Consider the following 21,530-nt stretch of genomic DNA (forward strand, 5'->3'; position numbering starts at 1 on the left):
GGTCTCTGAAGTAATGCCAAGTATGTTTAGCACACATACAAATGAAGTGGAAATCATTATTGGCTTGCTCATGACCTGCTGAAAAATGGGTCCCCTCCGGGGGCTCTGTTTGCATTTCCCTCAGTCTCTCTGAGCACTCAATCTTTCAGCAGTTTCGTGTGCTACAAACTGAGCATCACTGTGCTTTTCATTGGATCGACCTGCCACTGCCTATTCACTCCAAACCTTCCCCTGCCTTGCGTTTTCTGAGGCAGCAGTAACAGGGCTCACACCTAAGCACCCCCCAGAACACAGGTTTGTATTGTACCATGTTTATATTGTACACTCAGGTGTGACTCGGGACCACATCTAGCTCATGTCATGCTGAGAGCTGCTCTCAGCCTGTCCTTCAGCTACCAAGCCCCAGGAAAAGGAAATGCAGATTTGTAGGCTGTCAGGAGGCTCTGCTGATCCAGATGACTGGCAGTCCAAATGGCAAGCTTTCTTCCAACCCTGAATTTTATTTCTCTGCTTTCCCTCTGCATGCATATATTCATTTTTGTCTGGGCTGCCATGAGGATTGACAAAGCTGATCTCTTCTTTAAATGTCCATCACTGGAGCCCCTTCTCTTCAAAACAAAGAAACATTCAAAAACTCAGAAACCTCTGAATTATTTATCTGAAATATGGCAATAAAATATATTATTTTTATCTTTATTTCTTTTCTAAGCAAAGCTACATATAAAGTTTGAGATAAGGTCAAAGATCATTGAGATAATTTCTATTTACTCTGTGTAGATACAGAGTGATTCCAACAACTGGGTTATTCCTTGCAAGAGTCTCCTTTTGCATTTGCATGTAAATGATTACAGAAAGAAGGAAATCCCAGTATTCACCTTGTCACCTTATCCTGCATTACAATTGAAACATCCTGAATAGCTGATCCTTCCATTTTGCAATTTTTGATGGCTGCTATTTTTTTTTTCTCCTGTTGTACTGTCTTAGTAAATGGTATTTTCTTCTCCCAAATATGTTCTTTCTGATGGGCTGGGGATAACACTAGAATAAATTAGAGAAGGCTTCACTAACAAGGAGTAATGGTCACCTCATTAAAAAGAGTAAATGAAACAGCCATGTTAAGCTGTGTTGTTAAAGAAAGAGTTAATTTTTTTATTTGTTTGTGAGTTCTTTTCTGTCAGTATACCACAGCCTGTGTTGAAACAGCAACTGTTCCAGGCAGAGCATCATGTGTTTGCGTGCTGTTAGTGTGATTGATTGACAGCTGCGACAGCAAAGCCCTTTCCTTCAAAGAGCTGGCAGGACTTCGGCTTGATGAGGGGATGTGGCAGACGCAGGGGAGCAGGGCCGTGGCTCTTGTGTCCCCGCTCTGCTGTTGGCAATGCTGTGCCGAGGGGCAGCGTGGAGCCGGCCGTGCGCGGCCCCAGCGCTCTCCCCGCCCTGCTGCTCGCTCTGCGCGGGGGCTGCTCTGGAGCAGCAGCTCCGGAACGGGCACTGGCTGTTCTCAGCACCCCTGAACCTCGGCTTTTTCCGTGTCACGGACGGCTCTTCTGCATTCGTGCCAGCCGGAGCAGCGCGGCCGCAGGGTGTGCCGCCGCCCGGGGCTGAGGGGAGGGTGCGGGAAGGGATGGAGCTCCTGCTCCCTGAGCCCCGCGCAGGAAACCCGGCCCTCGGAGGCGCTCTCTGCTGTCGGTGTGCAGGTGTGGATTTTTGTTTCCCGAGGCTACAATCGTATGAGATGCTTTCGACGTGAACCCATTGCACTGGGCAGCTTTCCCTCGCACTCGGGCAGGGCTCCTGTCTGTGCACCGGCTCCTGAGAGGATTTTGTCCCAAGTCAAAGCTGCCAAGCTGCTGCCTGGGCCACCGATAGAAGCGCATCCCTGGAGTCACACAGAAACGCTGTGGGAGAGGCAAGGTGGCAGCGTGCCTTTCAGAATTGCGGGAAACCTCAGCTGGTTTCTCTAGCGTGACCTTTATCCTTGGAGATGATGGGTAAGGATCATGGGAGCCTGTTCCTCTGAAATGCTGCCGAGCTTTTGAGATGCTCCTCCTCTGCTCCACATGAGAGTATTGCAGACACTAACGGGTGTAGGGCCCTTCTGAGTCCTGTGGCTTCAGTGGACTTCAAAAAAACCAGAGCAGATATGGGCTGGTAGCACAAAGGGAAGAGACAGGAGAGAAGAAATAAAGTTGTGGGTGGTGGTTTTTTTTTTTTTTTGCTATTGACTACCTTAATTATTGACTACACCACTAAACTTCCAGGGAGTTGATGCGAGTGAGAACCTAAATTTCAGGTCTACTCTGTGTGAATCGCCCAGGACCCTTCCCTGTTCTGCTCCGGCAGGCAGCAGTTAAGGACGCTGGGAGCAGATTTGTGGCCATTCAATGCCACCTTCTGGTTGTAAATGTAACAGCAGAGCTGCTCCTAAAGAGTTTATTGCTGTCTTTGATAAACTGGGATAACAAATACCTGACTTCTTTGGTGGCTTTCTTGGATAATTTTATTTAAACACGTTTTTATACCAAGTAACATGAAAAATTTCCCTTGGGTTACTGTTTATATTAGTTAAAATATAATGAAGATAAGAACAAAAATATTATATTGTAACCTGCTGCTTACCTTGGAGAGTGAAGGTTCAGGAAAAGGGCTTGCCAGTCTCACTACAGAAAATCTGCCACAGCCATTTCTATGTATCAATAGCAAAGATTTAATTTTCAGTAGCTAGTAAATGTTTGTCCTCTGGACGTGTTATTTAGTGATATATTGTTACTAGAATTTTTTTTTTTGTATTTAAATGGCCTTTCCGCTCAGCACAAGGGGACTCCTTCCTCACAAAAAAAGCCCCAACCAAACAAAAACAAACCACAAAAAAAAGCAAAAAACCACACCCCAAAAATCCCACAAACAAAAACATCCCTACAAATAAACAAACAAAACTGAGTTACCTTGCAAGAATGTGGTAAATAAAGGCTTTTTATAAATAAAGTAATAAGTAAATAAAGTAAAAATAATAAAGATAAATAAGGGATATGACATGGTTAGAAGAAATGACCTATTTAAGATGAAAGCTGTTCCTCTGTGTTCACATTTGGGTGATGGGGGAAGATCTCTGTGGTGAGACTGCAGGCTGATTGCTCGTGGCTGTTTCCCCGGTAGGGGGTGCAAAGGTAGCGTGTGTTTTTGGGGAAAAAAAGCCCTTTTCTTCAACTCAGCCCCACATCTTTTTATCTGGTGCCTAGCCTTTAAGGAAGTTTTTAATGACAAAGGAGAAAGAACAGAAGATGCAGAGCGTCAGCAGATGGAGAAGCATTATTTGATAGAATCTAATTTCACTTTACACATATGCCAGTTGCTATAGGAGATGCAGCCTGGCAGGGATTACCTCTAGTGTAACTAATTTCTGTTTTCTAGAGAGTATTTTTATTATTGACAACACAACACTTCTGCATGTCTTTTTTTTTTTTGTGGGAAAAAGATTCAATTTTCATGTTTGAGCTATGGAGCCATTTCTATATTTTCATTTCTTTCACAAAGATCTGATTCTACCTTTTGTAAGTAAAAACCATGTTTTTCTGAGGTGACAAGGAATTTAATTATTGGGGCATACAAAAAATTAATTCTACCTTCAGGATGATAGAGTGCACTTATTTAATGTTTTCTCTTGTTTCTTAGAGGGTTTGATGTATAAACTTCATCTGCTATTACTTACCACTATAAACCCTGACTTGCTGTTTTAGCAAATGTTCTTGGCTGGTGTGTGCTGACACTAAGTTCTGCACACAAACATTAGCTGTCTGATTTGATATCTCTGATACTCTGGTGACAGTTTCATATGTTTAAAATTTTTTAAATAAATGTCATGTATTTTCACTAGATGATGTATGTAGTGGTAGAAGTATTTGAAAGAATTAAGAGGTACATAAAAAGTACTTTTTAAACATAAAAAGTAAAACATTCCTTGACATATTTTGGTATCTTCATGCTCAATAGAATGTTTAGCAACTTTTTCCTCACTTAGGAGCTATGTTAAAGTTATTGGCTTCAACAGGCATTTTGCAGGAGGAGGTCCTAGTTTTGTACTCTTTAAACACTTCATGAGAATTCTGATAAAAGCTTCCTCTGTCTGAGAATGTGTGCACTGTGATTTATGGTCAGAGGGTCAAATATTAATTTAATTCACTTGTGACATTGTCTCTTTTTTTTCTTATTTCTTGCCATTGTAATTCCAGTAATGTATTAAGATTATGTCAGTGAAGATGGGTTACAATGTAGGAGGTTAATATGGTTCAAATGATTTATTTGGTGAACAGCAAACAAAAACATAAATCTTAAAAATATAAGAAACAAATTTCTTCCTGGCAGAGTTCTTTTCCATTACGGGTAGTCTGCTCAGATGCCTGGGTATCACCATCAGCTATCTTTATTTGTTCCCGGTTTGTCAAACCCAGATTTTAGAGTAAAATCTGCAGCATTTATGCAAGAGCACAAAGCAGATGGCAGCTGCTGTCTGGGCTGCTTAGAGCTGATTAAGCTGCAGTGAGTTGCTGCCAGTGGCCACTGGCCTGAAGAGGCCGGATCATGAACGTTCCTCCACCTTGTCACACTCAGCTCTATCCTGGAAATCTAAAATAAATCACAAGCTGAGCTATGGAAGGCTCCTTAGACAAGGTGCTGAATTCAGGAGCCAGCCAGGCTTTTAGAGGTTTGCACTGTTTTGTAACTGCAGCCTGAATGCACCTCTGGGGCTTCACCTTCTTCCAAGGAATATTTTCTGTATTTTCAGGCACTTATTTGGTTCTGGTTTTTCTTCTCTCTTGTCATACAGTCTGAATGGGTGCTGAGGGAGCACACCCTGATTTCTACAGGAAATCGTATAGTCCACTTCTAATTAAAAATCCTACAGAAACAGCCAATGTTTCTACTAAAGCTTCAGCAAAGACTGAGGGAAATGGAAGCTATCCCCTGTTGAGAGAACATCAAAGCAATTTCTGAAACTGAAGATATAATTATGACAGGGTCCTGTGGCTTTCCCTTCTCGCTGCTTGGCTTTCTGCCACGTTGTGCTGTCAGTCTGGGACTGACAATCCACGTTCAGCAGCTTTCCTCTGAGTAATACTATTTTTTGAGAAGAGGCACAGTGTTGAATGACCTTCCATTTCCCAGCTGTGAATCCAAATAGCTAGTCAGCAAATACTGGATGAGCTGTGTTTGGAGATGACCTTGTGGCATGCCTTTGAGCTGGCAGTGGTGAAAGGAGAGAGGCGATTTCCACACTTGACCCGGCAGAGGGCATGAGTTGGCTCCTGGGATTCATGCCAGATCCACGCGCAGGTGGGAAGCACAACTCATCGTTTATGCATCGCTGTAATTTCTGCCACAGATAAAACACGCTAGGGCGTGTGTTTTGGGGATTATCACTCTTCTCAGGTGATTGAAGTCCGGGGAAAAGCCGAGATATGTGATAATCACTGAGAAATCCACTGCCAGGTGCACCTTGTGGTTTAAGGAGCTCATGCCATTTCCTCCTGAAGTTTTGGATGCTGCAGCAAAAGTCAGGTGCTGGCATTGCTGTGGGGAGGTGGGATACCCAGAAAAGAGGAAAGCCCTGCTCAGAGCATGGTTTCAGCCATGCAGGAGTGGGTTTCATAAAGAGCTGGGCTGGCCACATCGTGCTGCATCTGCTCGTCCTGCTTCTCAGATTTGCAGCAGCTGTCAGGAGGACCTAACATGATTATCCCCAGGATGAGATTACCCAAAGGTGACTTCTTCTTTTCTTGCTGTGACAGGTGATGGGAACTGACTCTTCACCTTTGGAATCACACTAATGGAATAGGGTTTCCTTCAGGAAACTAAAGATGGGAACCATAATTGTGTTATGTGTCCCTTCCCATCTCATTTTCCTGTTTCTGTATCTTGGATTACCAACCCTCTGCTCTGAGCAGAGTTGTGAGTGCAGTGGGACAGTCACCAGGGATCTGGGATTGTGAGAGCAGCCCCAGCTCCTGGCTCTGTGGCAGCACTGCAGGTGGAGATGTTTGATGGGACAGGCACCAATCCTCTTGAAGGAGTTTTTTGGTTTTCTTGTCTCTAATTTTGAAGCAGTGTTTGTACCAAGTGTTGGTAAGGATGTCTCAGTGTCAGAATAGCAGGTTTAGACAACACTCATTTTTAAATGAATATTATGTCAATTTATTGGTCATACTTAAAACAGCAGTGGCAATGCCTACAAGAGGGTTCTGTGAAGAAGTTATGGGTTACCCAGAACACCTAGGCTTGGTCCTGTGTTGTCTGCAAGGCTGCAGTGCAAATCAGAAGATCATGTGCAAGGAATTAGGAGAAGTAAATCTAATTATTACTCATGCAAAGACTGTTTTCTGTCCCTTGATTCACTTTTTCCATCATAGGCTGAAGCAGGATGAGTTGTCTGACATATTGGGGGTCAGTATGATTTTGCACAGGTTTGATTTTTGATGTAGCATGCTTAATTACTATAAAAAGGTTTGGAAGACTTTGAAAAGGAAAATAGTATGATATGGATATATTTGCTAACAGATCAACAGATCTCAATGTTTTGTAAGAGATCAGCATGATGTTTTCTAAGGGAAAATGGCACAAAGACTTCTACTGTACAGTGACACAGAATGTTATGCCTGCTCAATAAATCAGGTAATCTGTGATCAGAGCCAGTCTCTGTACATTGCAGCAGGCCCTTGAAACCATCTTTCAGTCACCAATGGTCCTTCTGCCTCAGTGCTTAGTGATAGTCACACAGAATTATCTGTGGAAACATTTGAGGTTCACTGTAATTCACACAGAATCCTAAAAACAACTGTGTGAATCACAAAATGAGCTAGGTTGGAAAAGATCTTTGAGATCATTAAGTCAAACCCTTGAGAGCACAGGGGTATGAGGCACCCAGCTGGGCCTCTCTTAGCTGGTCACTTTCTCCACCAGCCCCTTTCCTCGGGGAGAAAGAGGAATTTGTGTTTTCTGCTTCAGAGGATGAAATTTGTAAAGTGCAGGCTGTCCAGGGCTTGCCTGAGGTCTGCTCACAGGGAGCAGCCTGTGCCTCTGGTCAGCTGGCCTGTGGAAAAGCTCAGCTGTGGGAAACCTCTGATGGTAATGAATGAGCCACACATCTGCCTGAGTAACCGCTGTGGCCACATCATCCCATTTTCTGTGTCTGTCAGCGTAAGTTTTGCCCCAATTTCTTGTCTGTTTCCCTTTCAAAAGTCATTCCACAAATGACTCTATGGAAAAGCTAGATTAAAAAATCACATAAGCTGCTTTAGCAGCCATTAGTTTAAATGCACTCAGCAGTGTAAACATTCATGTGCCAAATCAATTCAGTAAATGGAGAGAGGTCACTGTATTAAATGGACTGGCATGTACTCAGGACACCAGATCCCCTCAGCAAGAGATGCAGGGACTGTTCTCTCCCTCCAACACTACTCTTATTAGAAACAGTTTATTGGAGAAATTATTTTGTCATTACTTGGAAGTAATGACAGAGACCTGGTTAGAGAGGTCCCTTAGAGGTTTATTACATTTCCAGGACTGGGAGGATGGTGCTTGCTAGCAAATGGGGTAATTCCCTCTCTTTGGCTCCCATCCCTACATGCATATGCTTCTGGAGTGAGAGACAGCCTGGAACACTAACAGCAGTACAGACTGCCTGTGCCTTTCCCTTCCATGGATGCCATGGTAGGAGAAAAGGGCTTTTCTCTTGGTGTACTTGGCCAAGGCTGCTTGGACACTTGCACTAAAGAAACAATGATGGTCTCAAACAGCAGCATGGGCACTGGATGCCCTGCAGTAGTTGAGATAAATATGTGCTTTTGCTGTGCCTTATAGACCCTAGTCCCAAATCCTGTCACCAAGTGTGGTGGCCCTGTCCTGTGGGCTGTGGGAAAGGGCTTGCTAACACCTTTGGCAGGTTACATCTGAGTATGCACCCTGCAGTGCTCAGAGCATGTGCTGGGTTAACAGAGGCAGGCTGTGGGCTTTGTATTTCTCTTTCTTTAACAAGAGAGAAATAATATAGTAGAAATGTTGGCTTTTCAGAAAAAGCAGAGCCAAGAGATGCCCAGTGTTTTTTGGTTTTTGGCTGTGAGATTGTCCCAGGCTGAGCAAATCAAATGGCCACACATCCTTTTGCCTCTGCTGTGGATCTCCTGCCTGAAGAGGCTGTGAACCCCCAGCAGAACCTGGCAGCCTCTTGCAGAAGTTAAACAAGTCACTCACATATTTGTTTGTGAGTACATATTTATATATGAGGAGTACTCAATACTCCTCAACACACAGACCTGTTGTTTCATAACAAATAAAATCAATTTGACATGAGCTTGATTTCAGTGCTGTCTTGAGGGGAAGGTGAGGAAAAATCTAATGTGAAATTGATTCATTCCTGTTCATTCCATGGTAAAAAAGCCCCAAGCAAACAACAAAACCCAAAACCAAACCAAAATGAAACATAGAATAAAAATAAAACAAACAAAAAACCAAACCAAAACAAAACCCCCCAAAACCCGAAGAGAAGTCCAGTGCTCTTGTCAGGGGACTTGCAGCAGTGGTGACAATAGGAAGTGCCTGGGCATTGGCTAAGCCTAAAACCTTAGTGCAGTGTTAAAGAAATAATATTTTCATTACTCTTTCAGTTTAGAGGTCTTTTTTTTTCTGACAGAAAAAGAGCTAACTAAGAAAAAAAAAAAGAAAAAAGAGGATTGATTGAGGTTTCCTTGTGGCCTACTGAGGATGCTGCAGTGATGGGAAATGTGACCAGCCAACCTCAGGTGTGCACCAGCTGTGAATCTTTTCTGGCTGTGGGCATAGGATGGAGTGACTTGGCATAGAGCCACTTATTTTTCCCCTCTGGTGAAAGTTTGCCCTTTCAGTGTACTCTGGTGATGGTAACACAGGACTGAATAAAGAGAAGATAGGCTGGCTCTTCACTAGCATAATAACATTAATCTCTTTCTTCCAATTTCTAGGACTGGGCTTCCTTATGTTATGATGAGATTTTGGTTATTGTTTTTAAGAATAAAGAGGAGAGCAAAATCTTAACAGCCTCCTTCATCTGAAGTGACTTGTTGCTTTATACTGTAACTGTGCCATAGTACCATTGCAGAGCCCAAGAAAATTTAAGATTTTAACCTGTATTTCAGGAGAAAATGATAGCTCACATATTTGCTCAACTTGCTAATCACTTTAAAAGTACCAGTGAGCAATTTTTGAAAGTTCTGCAGAATGAAAGTAATCAGATTTTATTCCAAAGGGCTCCGTTTTTCAAAGCCAGGTAACTTCTTGTGTAACCTACTTGGGATCTTTGTCCATCACCTACTGTAGGGGTCTGGTCCAGTGTGAAAGAGATTGCTGAAGTCAAGAGTTGAATAGGTTTGCAAGTGCAATACAGCAAAACTAACAAATTTCCCCTCTAAATGTGTGATTCTACCACTGTGTCCTTGTCTTTCACCTTTGTGTCCCCCTGATCTCCATGGTGCTGCTGCTCCCCTTGTGTCTCGTGAGACCGAGTGCTCCTCAGGCAGTGATACTCCTGCTTGGTCCACGAGGTGCTCAGTCTAACCTCAGGAGGCTCAAGATAAATACCTGGAGTTTATATTTCCTCCAGATATGACCTATACTGGTTGCTGTCTTATTGCTCCTTGGTGTAGCCAGGTGTAGTTGAAAATGTTTTGTTTACTCTTCTACTGTACAGCCTTTCCAAAATAAAAAAAATTTGATGTGTGAGGTTACTGTGGGCTCTGGCATTCCTGCTCTGGCATTCCTGCCTACAGCCAGTTTGATTCTGCTTTTGATGTAGAACTCCAATTCCATTTCATCAATGTGTTTGTTTATTTTGTTGCAATTTCATAGCTTTTTAAACAGAAACTCACCACATGTTTTGGTAGTGGCTGTGACAGTACACATGAACATTTCCTAATCCATTATTTCTCCTTTGACCAGCTCTGCCTATCCTCTCCTTCTAAACTGTGTTTAACAGATGAGTGTGTCTCAATAATGAACATTTGAGAATGTCGCAATCTGTGGATGTGGCAGTCCTCCAAGTGAAGGAGGAAAACTGTGGGAAGAGTTCCTGGGTACTCATTTTACTGCTCAGCATTAGGCATCTGTTTGATTGTTCCTAACAAGCTGAAGCAAAATGGACAGGCAGACACATTCAGATATATTTTAATTTGCATCTCTATGATGTTTTCCATGCCAGAGAAGGGTTTGGCAGTCATTCTGTCTCTGGAGTATGAAAAAATACCAGGCTGTCTGAGGGTGGGCTTCCCTTGTCTCCATGTGGTGTTTGAAAAGGGCAAAAGTAAGAAGCAGAGAAATTTACCTCCTTATTAAATCTAGTAATAAGTTTTGAGATGAACCTTTAATGGCGCATGGTTTTTTACTTCAGGATGATTTGGTTTTGGGATTCATTTGCTGTTATGCTCCTTAGGCAAACTGGCTAAAACAGCTGGAAAAACAGCTGGTCAGAGTGAGTGTTGTTGAAGAGACAGAAACAGAGGATACAGGCCAGCGAGTGTGTAACCTATCAATGCCCCAGGTAAAATGCATGGAGTGGTCTGCCCCTGGCAGCTGTAAAATTGGCTGTGGTCAGCAGGAGCTGGGACCCCTCAGGGTATCCCTCTCTGAGACCTCCTGAAACCCCTGCTGTGGTGCTGAGGACTTATTTCTTCCTGAAGCAATTGCCAGGCAAAAGGCAGGGTTCTCTGCAGTTGTTTCACTGCAGCCATTCCTGTTCTAGGTTTTGGGCTGGATTTAGCTCTTCTCACTACTGACTTATTAATTTGGGGATGTATCAGTTTCCCTTGTGAAGGTCTTGACGTGTCTACAAAGAGTTGCCCTGGAAAAACTAGTGGGAGTTTGATGCACAGAAATGCCTCCATGTTCAGTGTTAACAATTTGTAAATACAGCCAGAAATAAGGAGCTGCAGGAGCAGCCCCAAATTCTTGTTGGACTTTTTGGGATGGCTGTTTGTAAGGGTGAGTACTGTGCCCAATGTACTCATGGGTGGCAGCCTAAGGGCTCACAAGCCCCATGTTTTCAAAAAGGTGTTGACAGTTCACCACTATTGCAGTCATCTGTTAATATGCACTGAACAGTTTACTACATTTTTTTTTAAAGTGTGGGAATATTTTTACCTCCTTCTAGACTTCTTTAAGGTGTGGTTTGCTTTTGGTTTTGTTTTTCTTCTGACTGTTCCTGCATGGTTAACTGGAGTCAACTTGAGGTTAAAGCTAATTTAAACTGGATGCTATATTTAGCATTTATGGTGCTAAAAGGATTATAGGAAAATAGATACTGCATAAGTGGCCATAATCTTCTCACTGCTTGTGTTACTTGAGTGGCAGAGAATGGGATGCCAATCTGAGATTAAAAATCTAATTTTAGGGAGTTAACAAGAGTGACATTGAAGCATAAAGGTACAGGGGATTAAATTTTGTGAACTTAATTTTTTTAATTGAGCCCCTGGCCTGCTAAGAACCTTGCAATCATATCTTTAACCAAAGCCTATGATTCTAAATTATGTACTATTTCCATACACCAATTTAATAAAATCAAACTGGACACTTCAGTTTTACCCTTGATGGAACTGCCAGGATACATTTTCAGAGGTCATTTTTTTTCCACTGCCTGAAGCTTGGCAAGCCAGCTCTGTGCCATAATTTTTGATTGTTGGAGGCAGCAGTTAGCCAGCTCCTCGTCTGTATTCCTTCCTCCATGACAGTGACAAGAAAGCCCAGCCTGGGATGTGAGGAATCTGTGCAGATGGCAGCTCTGCAGCTCCAGTACTGCCCCTTGGTCACAGTACAGCCACCTCACCTGAAAAGACCTCCCAGTTAATTCCTTTTCCATAATCTGGAGAGACAAAAAAAAAAAAAAAAGAAAAAAGAAGAAGCAGACTAGTGAGAAATAATGTTGTTTGGAGCCATGGCTTATGGCTTGGGTGGGCTACGTCTGAAAAGAGACATAAAAAACTTTAAACCATGGAATTCTCATCATGCATTACAGATGAACCAGCTTCTCTGAGTTAAATTGTCAGTGCAACAGAGGAAGGACTGGCTGCTAGCACCAAGGCACTGCAGGAGCCTGGGACTTGGTAAGACACAGTGCACAGCACAGGCTTACTGGGGGTTTTTCCACATTCTTCCAGTCATATTTAATGGCTCCCAGCAGGAGGAGGGAGGGATCTTGCATTCTGACTGCAATCAAAACGGAAGCACAATCATCATCCAGAGAATGTCTGAACTGGTCTCCCTTTTATTCCTGCTTGTCTGTAGGCTTTTAAATAACAATTAAACCCTCTTAATGGGATTTGTGTACCATATGGCACCTTTCTCACAGGATGACACTTTCTTATTGCTGTCTTGTCATTTGTCCATATCTACAAATAGTTTTCAGCCAGAAAAACAACAGGCACAATTCATAGACATTCAAGGAGAGAACACCATCCCTTTGGATAGTTGTTTGTAAATCTTTGTCTGAGGCATTGTGTTCTCTTGTGGTGGTAAATCAATGCAGTAGATTGCAGTGGTGTCCTTGTTTAACCCCCAGTTGGCAACTAAGCCCCACGCAGCTGCCCACTCACTCCCTCCACAGTGGGATGGGGAGGAATTGGAAGAGTAAAAGTGAGGAAACTCGTGGGTGGAGATAAAGACAGTTTAATAGGTAACACTAAAACCACGTCCATAAGCTGAGCAAAACAAGGAGTTCATTCAGCACATCCCATGGGCAGGCAGGTGTTCAGCCATCCCCAAGAATGCTGAGCTTCCTCACATATAGCAGTTACTTGGGAAGTACTTCCTTCTTCTCCCAGCTTTATATACTGAGCATGATGTAATACAGTCTGGAATATCCCTTAGGTCAGCTGGGGCCAGCTGTCCTGGTTGTGTCCTCTCCCAACTCCTTGTGCACCTCCAGCTCCTCACTGGTGGAGTGGGGAGCAGAAAAAGCCTTGGCTCTGTGTAAATGCTGATCAGCCATAAGGAAAACATCACTGTATTATAAACACTAAATCCAAAATATTGCTGTTCATCAGCTGCTATGAAGAAAATTAATTCTGACCCAGCCAAAACCAGAACAAGTGTCAAGTTCAGGCCTCTCAAATATTTTAGCAAAAAGAAGTTAATAAATGCTCAGTGTAAGGAGAGACTGTTGGGTGGTAGGATTTTGACATGCCTCTAGTCCTGAATTCCTTAGTTTTGTTTCTAATACTCTCATTTTTGCTGGTAATGAATTCTGAGAAAGAGTAACTGCAAAAGAACAGCAATTTTATCATTTGGTCCATGTAGCACAATGGTATTGCTTGTCTTACTGATGCTTGCAATGCTTGCTTCTCTTTTAATTTCCTCCTAATCCTATTTCAAAGCACCGAGGTTCAGCCAGCAGTAGTTACACAGCTGTTTGGTGGTAGATGGAGTCTTTAATTATGGGCAATGCCATGGGATTAATGTTTCTAATTTCAGCTGCTGGGTGGGGTTTCACTGGAGTTAAGAACCATGTTTTTTCACTGATATTTCAGGTTGAAACTCATTGCTGCTTCATGTGTTGTATTTATAGGTATGGCTGCTATATACATTTGATTTCAAATGCCATGTTTAGGCAATTGTTTTAGAGGTGCTGATACTCTGCTCTCCCCACCTGTCTATCCCACAGCAGGTGTATCTGTCTGTCTGCAATACTTTCCACTGTATAGTTTTCCCTGGAGGATCCTGCTTCTGAACAAGTACCTGGTGACTTCTAAACTTTTAGACCAGTGAAGTTGCCTAGTGTGACTCCCTTCAGCAAGCACACTGAGATCAGATCTGACCATATCTGTATTGTGCTCCACTTTCCTAGTGCTCTGTGGATGAATTTGGAGAAACTAGGGGAACACTTCAAAATAGTTTTGGCCTTAATGTAAAGGGAAGCATCCATATCTTCACAAGCATTGAACATTCTCCATTGCTACCCAAGAAGATTTTACATTTCCTTTGCATCGTTAGGCATGGATTATGATCTCTCAAACACCTGCTATCAAACCTTACCTGTTTATGTCAGAACAGTACATAAGGCTACCCCTTCTCTGTGACCATGAGGCCAACATGGTCCCACAATGCTAACCCTTCATCCTTGCCAGTCATAGCCCCTGTAGCATCATTGAGCCATCATGGAAGCATTGCAAGCACATTAATTACAGTACAGGCAGTCCTGTTTCACCAAGGGCTGAGGAAATAAAGCTGTGCATAGGGAAACTAAGGGGCCAGGGCTTACCGAGCCAGGAAGGAGAACCATAATCATCTAGTCTGAAACTAGGCCAAAAGTGTACCTTCAGAGCTGTCTGTCTTTGTCTGAAAGGTTGCAAGTGATGGTGGTTTCACTGAAACACTGAAACACTGAAACCCCTGAAAAGCTGTTTCTGTTTCTCGTTACTTTGTTGCTGGGAAATTTCCCCTTATTTCAAGGCTGAATTTTTCTGACTTCAACTTTTATTCATTGGGTCTTTGTCAGCCAGATTGGAAAGCTCCTCACGTATGTCTTCCCCAAGAGCAATTACCTACGCAGGGTGGTGAAGGTATGTCTACACTTTCTCTTCAGTGAGCTGCATATGCTGAGCTTCCTACCCATCCTGTCAGAAGGCATGGGCTTTTTTTAAAGCCAGAGAATTCATTTGTGACACTCACTTGAACTCTGTCCAATGTCTTCAAATCCTCTTAAAATGCAGACACTAGGACAGCATTCAGTAACCTAGTAATGGTCTTGGCAGTGCTGCCAAATGATGGTGAAATCCTTCATTATTTCTGCTTCATATTATTATCCCCCACCCATATTCAAGAATCTCATTAGTCCTTTTTGCAACAGCATTGCCCAGACAGCTTACATTGAGGCGATTATCTAAAATGACCCCTAAATCCTTTTCTGAGCTCTGTTTTTCAAAGCAAAGTCTTCTATCATGTAAATATAAGCAACTTCCATTCTTGAATCTCAAACATTTGATCTTACCAAAATGCATTTTTGCAGGTTACAGTTATTTACCCTGATGGCTCATTTACCCATCTATCTGTTAGTTACTTCTCCACACAGTTTTATAGCATAGAGAAGCAAAACCAAAGAGTCAATTAAAAAAATCTCTGATTTTAAAATGTCCCCATTTAGTGATATCTACCTACAAACTGTATTTTAAGAGCTGCCAGTAGCCTAGTATTCATAGAACATGTTATGTGGGAATTCCATAAAAGGTGTGATTGGCTGTATTTTACTTATCCTTACAAGTATCCTGGCGAAATTCAAGTTTTCACTAGGAACACATGAGTCTTTGCATTTTATCCTGGAAAAAAATATAATCATCTAAATTTCTTCACATCTAGTCATGTCAAATAAATTCCAAATTACTTGTTCTCATTCAGTTGGCAAAACCTGGTCCAACCATTAATTAAAAATAATTATTCCTAATTGGTAGTACAAGAATGTGATTCTAGGAAGGTCTTTTCTGGCTTAAGTTGCCTAGTCCCAGGTTTGAATCCTTGCTGAAAACAGGCTGCAGTGAAGTGGCTCAGTGTGCTGACAAAGGACATGAAACAAAAATCCCTCCTCTTTTCAGATTTATAGCCTGTTTAAGGTGCTTTTCCTTACTTTCTGTGTGGATTCTACTTTTGGTGAGAGCTCATGTACCAAACTCAGGCTTGGGGACCATCCTCCAGGAGCTGGTGCATCGCATGGCGATGCCAAGAATCTCAATATGCAGATTCTTTGTAGATAAAGGGCTAACAGTAAATCAGCCCACTCTCTTGTCTCCATTAAGATTTTAGTTTCTGTTTCAAGGAAGTCGACCTTTCCTAGTAAAGGAAAGGCTTCAGAGGTCTCTGGGAAATGCAGTATTTAATCCATGCCTCAGGGGTACCCAGGACTTGCTGCCACTCAATGAGCTGCTGAGACAGAAGCACAGCTGCAGGGTGCTGATCAGCTTCACAGCTTGAACTGTCTTCAGCTCAGTAGTGAAAGAGCTGACAAATATTGCCACCAAAGCATTGGGTTTGCCTTCCTTCTGTTTGTTTGATGGCATTTCCCCTGCCCCATCTGTAGTTAATAGTATCCTTAACCTGCTGCTTCTACAGCTGATTTCAGCACAATGGTTTCTCATCCAATATAATATAATTTGTTTGCAAACTGATTGTCTTTGAATGATGGGTCAGCTTATTGATAGAGAAATCAAGAATGTTGCTGTAGCACCTCACGGTGTAGTTCAGTGGAATAAATCTTGGGACAGTGGACACGAATCAATGAACACCATGAAAAAAATCTGTTTTCTCACTGTTCACCAAGAAGATTAAAAGAGTGGCTTCTCCAGCAATTTGAGCCTCCAACTGTTGCCTGTCAAAATACAGTTTGTTTTCACTGTCAGGCTGTCAAGCACATTGGAAATTTAGCACTCTTGCTGTAGCTCTTGTGAGCTTGCTCTCTGTTTCTACTTACATAATATTCTTTGCTGGTTTTTATAACATAGAATCATAGTATCGCTTGATTTGGTTTGGAAAGGATATTAAAGATTACCTAGTTCCAGCCCCTCTGCCTTAATGACACCTTTAACTAGACCAGGTTATTCAGAACCCCATCCAACTTGGCCTACATGTAAGTGAACTATTGCTGGCTCCATTTAAAAAATATTCATGTTTGTAGGCTACAAATGTTTGTCTTCCTTGAGTCATATTTTTGTACTACAGTAATTAGAATTATTTTTCAAACTTGACTTTTGACAGAATTGTAAAAAAGTATTAGGCCTTGCTTTATAGCTACACAATTATTTTTCTAAATCCCAAGAACAAATTGTTGGTAAAGAGAACACATTTTCTACCATTAGAGACCTACTGAACTAGGTATTTTCTTCTGAAACATATTTCTAAACAATGTTTAATTAGTTTACATTAATTTGAGACCTGGGTTAATTAAAATTAGATTCCTTTAAAACAGGTAATTGAATTTGCATCTGAAATACATTAAATTTGCATTTAGGTGCAAAATCTTAATTGTCTTGAACGTTTCTGTGGGTCGGTCTCAAGGGAGGTATCAGCTCTCTGCAGCTCCTTTTGCTTCAACTCTCTGGCACTGCTCAGGGGTATTATTCCTAACCAGTGAGCCCTGTGCTTGTCTCCTGCTTCTTCTGAAACAAGGAAAATCTGCAGCCCAGCACAGCGCCTTTACACAGCACTAGCTCTCCTCTTCTGTGATCTCATGTTCTGTTCTGAACAAAACCTGCTTTGGGAACTTTCATACATGGTGAACACTGGAAGAAATTACAGTCTGCAGAAATCCAAGGGTCTCAAAGTGTTAAAAAATAATTCTTAATTCTTGCATGTACAATTTCAATTGTGTTAATAATCATTCAGACTTGCATCTCATTGAGAAGCATTTTTGTGCTTCTGGTGCTGTTACTGCATCCTTTTGTCTTTTAATGATATACACAAAAGATTACATTAGTAAGCTTCCGAACAACACCTAATATAGATGTGTATGTATGTGTGTTCACATTTTGAAAAATTCTTATTTTACATAATATTAATGCACCAGGCCCACCCTCCTTTTTTCTCTGCAGAGAGTGGAATGCCTGTTTTCATAACAAAAAGCCCTGTGAGTATTTACTGTGTTAGCCTGGCCAGGGTAGCTCATACAGACCATTGACTGTAATCCCCTGATGCACAATCTCAAATGTGAGTCTGTATAAAAAGGCAGATGGTACCAAATATTTTTTGAAGTTTAACTCCAACATGCAAACTCATCATGGGCTGGGGTGTGAGCCTCTACTTTGTCATCCTTGAAGGTGGAACATGAACAGAAATTTAAGTGAGACATAACAGGAAGGATGAGTACTTGTGACTAACACTTGCCATTCATCATGCTTTAAGGATCTTATCTTTCACTTTTTGTCTTTGTATCCCATCTTGTTGAAGAAAACCAATCACGAGCACTTGGGTCCAAGTTTAAGATTTTGGTAGTCCTTTTTTTCTTTGTGATGACAAAACCAGCTCACTGCCCTCTTTTACAGTAATGCAGTTCAAAGAGGCATGATGATAGACTGGGAACAGGGCAGATTCCTCCTCTGACCCTATTGCTGAATTGTGGTGTAATGCTCCCATCAGTTGTACTGCAGGTGCTGGGAAAACACATCACAATGTGTGTGAGGCACATGAGGAATGTGCACTGCAGAAAAGCCTGACTCCCTTTTATTGAACTGTAGGGTGTTTGTAAGTGTGGGCAGTGCAGGAAAGCTGAGTCAGCCAGATGTGGATTTGCAGCATTATTGAGGACACAGTAACTTCATTTGGAGTTGTGGGCGTTTAATAACCTTGAAAATAGAACTGCATTAAATGCTAGTTGAGGTGTGAGGTACTTATGGCTGCTGAAAGAAAACCTGAAGAAATTACACTTTGTATCTAGAGATAAGGAGGAAAAATTGCCTTCTGTTTTTTCTTTGAAGGTCTGTTTTTCATCAGCGTGTCAGAATGCTCACTCTGAGCACAATTCAGTTTGCCTGTGAGAGGGATGGGAGGGTGTTTAAGTGATATGGGATATAGTGCTGCAGGTCACTGGGCGTTAGGAGGGGTTGGATACTGAATCAAGTAATTGAATCCTAAGGAGAGGCTCACCATCCACTTCTATTTTGGTTGTGTTCAGAGTCTGCCAACAAAGGGTTCCAGTGGCTAATGTGACATAAGTTGAGGTGTCATTTAATTATTTTTAACAGTGGCCACAGAGTGGTTGTAGTCACTCTCATCTTTAGTGACAAGACAGGTATTAATCACTGCTGTTCATATTGGCTGTACTGGCTTAAGCTGAGTCTCCATTTTTTTGTTCTTATGCAGTTTGCTTCAGAGAATAGGTGGAATACTACCTGTACAGGAGTGTCTTGCATCCCCTGTATAACCCCCTGGCCTGTGCTTTGGCTAGGCTAATGTAAATCCTGTTTCTAGACATCTGTGACTCTCCAGAGAACAAAAACATGATGGGATTGTTTATGCTTCAGCCTAAACTACTCAAGATAACCTTGTTGTGACAGGTGTTATCAGGATGGTAAGAGATATCCATTGGCAAGACCAGCAGTGCCATGGGGCACTGGGCCAGCACATTGTGGTGAAGGCTGACTGTGCTAAGGGTAAACTGTGTAATTAACTGGAAGTATATGTAGGGCTTCTTGATGCACTGTAGTTTGCTGTCAGGCATTTTTCTGAAGCACAGCACACTTGTTCAGGCCATTGTTAGTGGTCATCAGCCAGTTCTTGATGTGGATAAACCCATGGTGAGAACTAGTCATAGCCAGAAAAGTGACCAGTTATCAGGTGCTGCTAGATCTTGGTGACCAGTCCCAGAAAATGCTCATGTTTATTTCCATGGGTTTTTTGTTTCAAAATTTTTTTTCAGAGAGAAATTATCCATAATGCAATAAATGAGCCATGAGCAACCTCAATTCCTCCCCTCTTTGGCAGGAAGTCAGCAGCCAAGACTACAAACTAGAGTTTGAACAGTTTTTTCAAATGCGTTGTTCACCTCTCTTCACTCAGGAGCTTTTGTAACTTGTATGAAGGATCCCTCAGGATGGGACAACTGTGGGCCTGAGTGGCTGAGAAGCATTTGTTAAAGATATTTAGGGGGGAGATAAATGACAGGAGAAATTACTTGGGTTTTGTGTACATTTTTAGGTTTAGAGGTGCAGAGTGAAACCAGGAGGGACTTCTGACCCAGTGGGAGAATCACAGTGCACAGGAAACCATCTGAAGTGAGTGTCTCTCTCTCTTGGGTGGGACAGGCTGTTCTCATCTCACTGTAATGCACTCTGCTGCCTCTGCTTAGTCCCAGGCTTATAGCACTGTGCTGGGCCATATGAACACACCCTGTGCTCTTCACAGTCCATCTGTAAGTTTTGCACTGTCTGAAAGGTTTCAGTGACTTTGTTACCTTGCATTTCTTCAGTGGGGCTCTAGAGGACAGCTTTGGCTGCTGCTCAGGACAGAGGCCCTATTTGTCTCAAGGCTTGAATACTATTGACCAATGTTATGCTCTCTAAGTTATGATATTCAGATTTACCCATCACTACTTCTCAGTAATCAATATGAAATAGCATGCATAAACCTAAGCAGAGATTTGTAGCTGTCCAACAGAATGAAGAAACAGTTCTGCTGCTTTCTACTCCCACATTAGAAAGTTTGTAGTAAGAGCAAGACAAAAGTCAACCTGCAGATGGACTAAGAGCCAAGGTCTGAGATGAGTTCCTGATGTATGTTTCCTTTAAGCCAAAGGGACTCAGTCCCCAACCAAATGTCTTTAGCTGTTATTTATTAGATTATTACAGTCTTTTTATGTAAGCCATAATGTGTTTCAGTAGGGAGGCATGAAGAACACTCCTCAAACCATGAACTTCAGAAAATGCACATCTCAAACTAATTTTACTGTATGCTCTATCATTCTTCTGCTACTGGGAGCAGCAAACAATCATTCCATCTCTCATGCCCTGTATCCCTGGTTCAATAAGGCTGTCTCTGTTCTCCTCAGCAGCCACCTCTTCTGAGCCAAGTCTTGCCTTCATTTCCTCCCTACTGTGTTCAAATTTCTCCCTGTGTGTGATCATGTCTGTGGCCCTTTTCTAGTTTATCCTCTCTGAGTTGGAATGTCCCAAACTATGCACCCTGTTCACTAAGTCAAATGGTGTGACTGTGTCCTGTTTTGTTACTACTCCTTTTTTAGTGCTTTTTTAGCATTCTGCTGAGATTTGTCTTTGTGACCCCACTGACAATGGAGCTGGTGATTGCAAGACCTTCCCAGGCCTCTTTCCTGATAAAAAGATAATTGCACATTCAGAGGCTGTCACTGTAGATACATACTTAGAGATAATTTTGTGCCCAGACACATTATTTTTCACTTATCAGTGCAAATATTTTGTCATTTTCTCACTTTGTTATGTGTACCTAAGATGTGAGTCTTAGCTGTCAGCATTAGATGTTATTATTCTGCATAATTTTGTCCTGGCATTATTCAGTGCTCTGTCAGGTAGTTTGTGACCAGATTGAACCTCATGAAGTCCCAAAGCACATCTCTGAATGGGATCCTGCTGGTTAACTGCTGACAAAATGACATTGATTCCCTATCTCTAGACATGAGAGGAATGTTCCTTCTAGCCACTGATTGTTTAGCTTGCAGGATTGTACCATTTACCCTTTTGTATCTCATAAACAACTGGTTTCCTTTTTAGTATGTTGGAAGGCATCAAAAGGATGGATCAGTTTTTTCTTAATTTCAAAAACCCTTTCACTGTCAGTGCTTGGAAATGAACCATATGATCCCTGTAAGTATCAATTAAGTTTCTTTTTTTTTGTGCACAAAATCTCTCCTAATCTGTGTCATGCACATATTTTTTTACAAATGGGCAATTCCGAGACACATCTTGTAATAACAGGCAATATCAACTGACAGTTTTTCATCCCATAGGCAATATGAGCAACACAAGCAAATACAAATGTTTAAAATGGACATTTCTGAGAGTTAA

General features: G+C 42.0%; 1 protein-coding gene across 14 annotated transcripts in view; it reads left to right on the top strand.

Moving 5' to 3' along the window:
- LRIT1 (leucine rich repeat, Ig-like and transmembrane domains 1) overlaps nucleotides 1-21,530 on the top strand; it is a 119,854-nt gene that overhangs the window by 63,888 nt on the left and 34,436 nt on the right. For 3 of the 14 annotated variants that reach the window (XR_010367200.1, XR_010367199.1, XR_010367202.1), the window contains exons 2-5: nucleotides 11,748-11,925; nucleotides 12,032-12,119; nucleotides 19,690-19,766; nucleotides 21,237-21,329. The exons of 4 other annotated variants lie outside the window; for them this stretch is intronic. The gene's annotated coding sequence lies outside the window, so the exon portion shown is untranslated. Of the gene's footprint in view, nucleotides 1-8,683; nucleotides 8,793-11,747; nucleotides 11,926-12,031; nucleotides 12,120-12,193; nucleotides 12,367-19,689; nucleotides 19,767-21,236; nucleotides 21,330-21,530 lie in introns of those variants that run through there. 7 more of the 14 variants (XM_064430214.1, XM_064430216.1, XR_010367201.1 and 4 more) reach the window with 6 other exon arrangements.

This window comes from Passer domesticus, chromosome 8 (assembly GCF_036417665.1).
Source record: "Passer domesticus isolate bPasDom1 chromosome 8, bPasDom1.hap1, whole genome shotgun sequence".
Taxonomy (NCBI): domain Eukaryota; kingdom Metazoa; phylum Chordata; class Aves; order Passeriformes; family Passeridae; genus Passer; species Passer domesticus.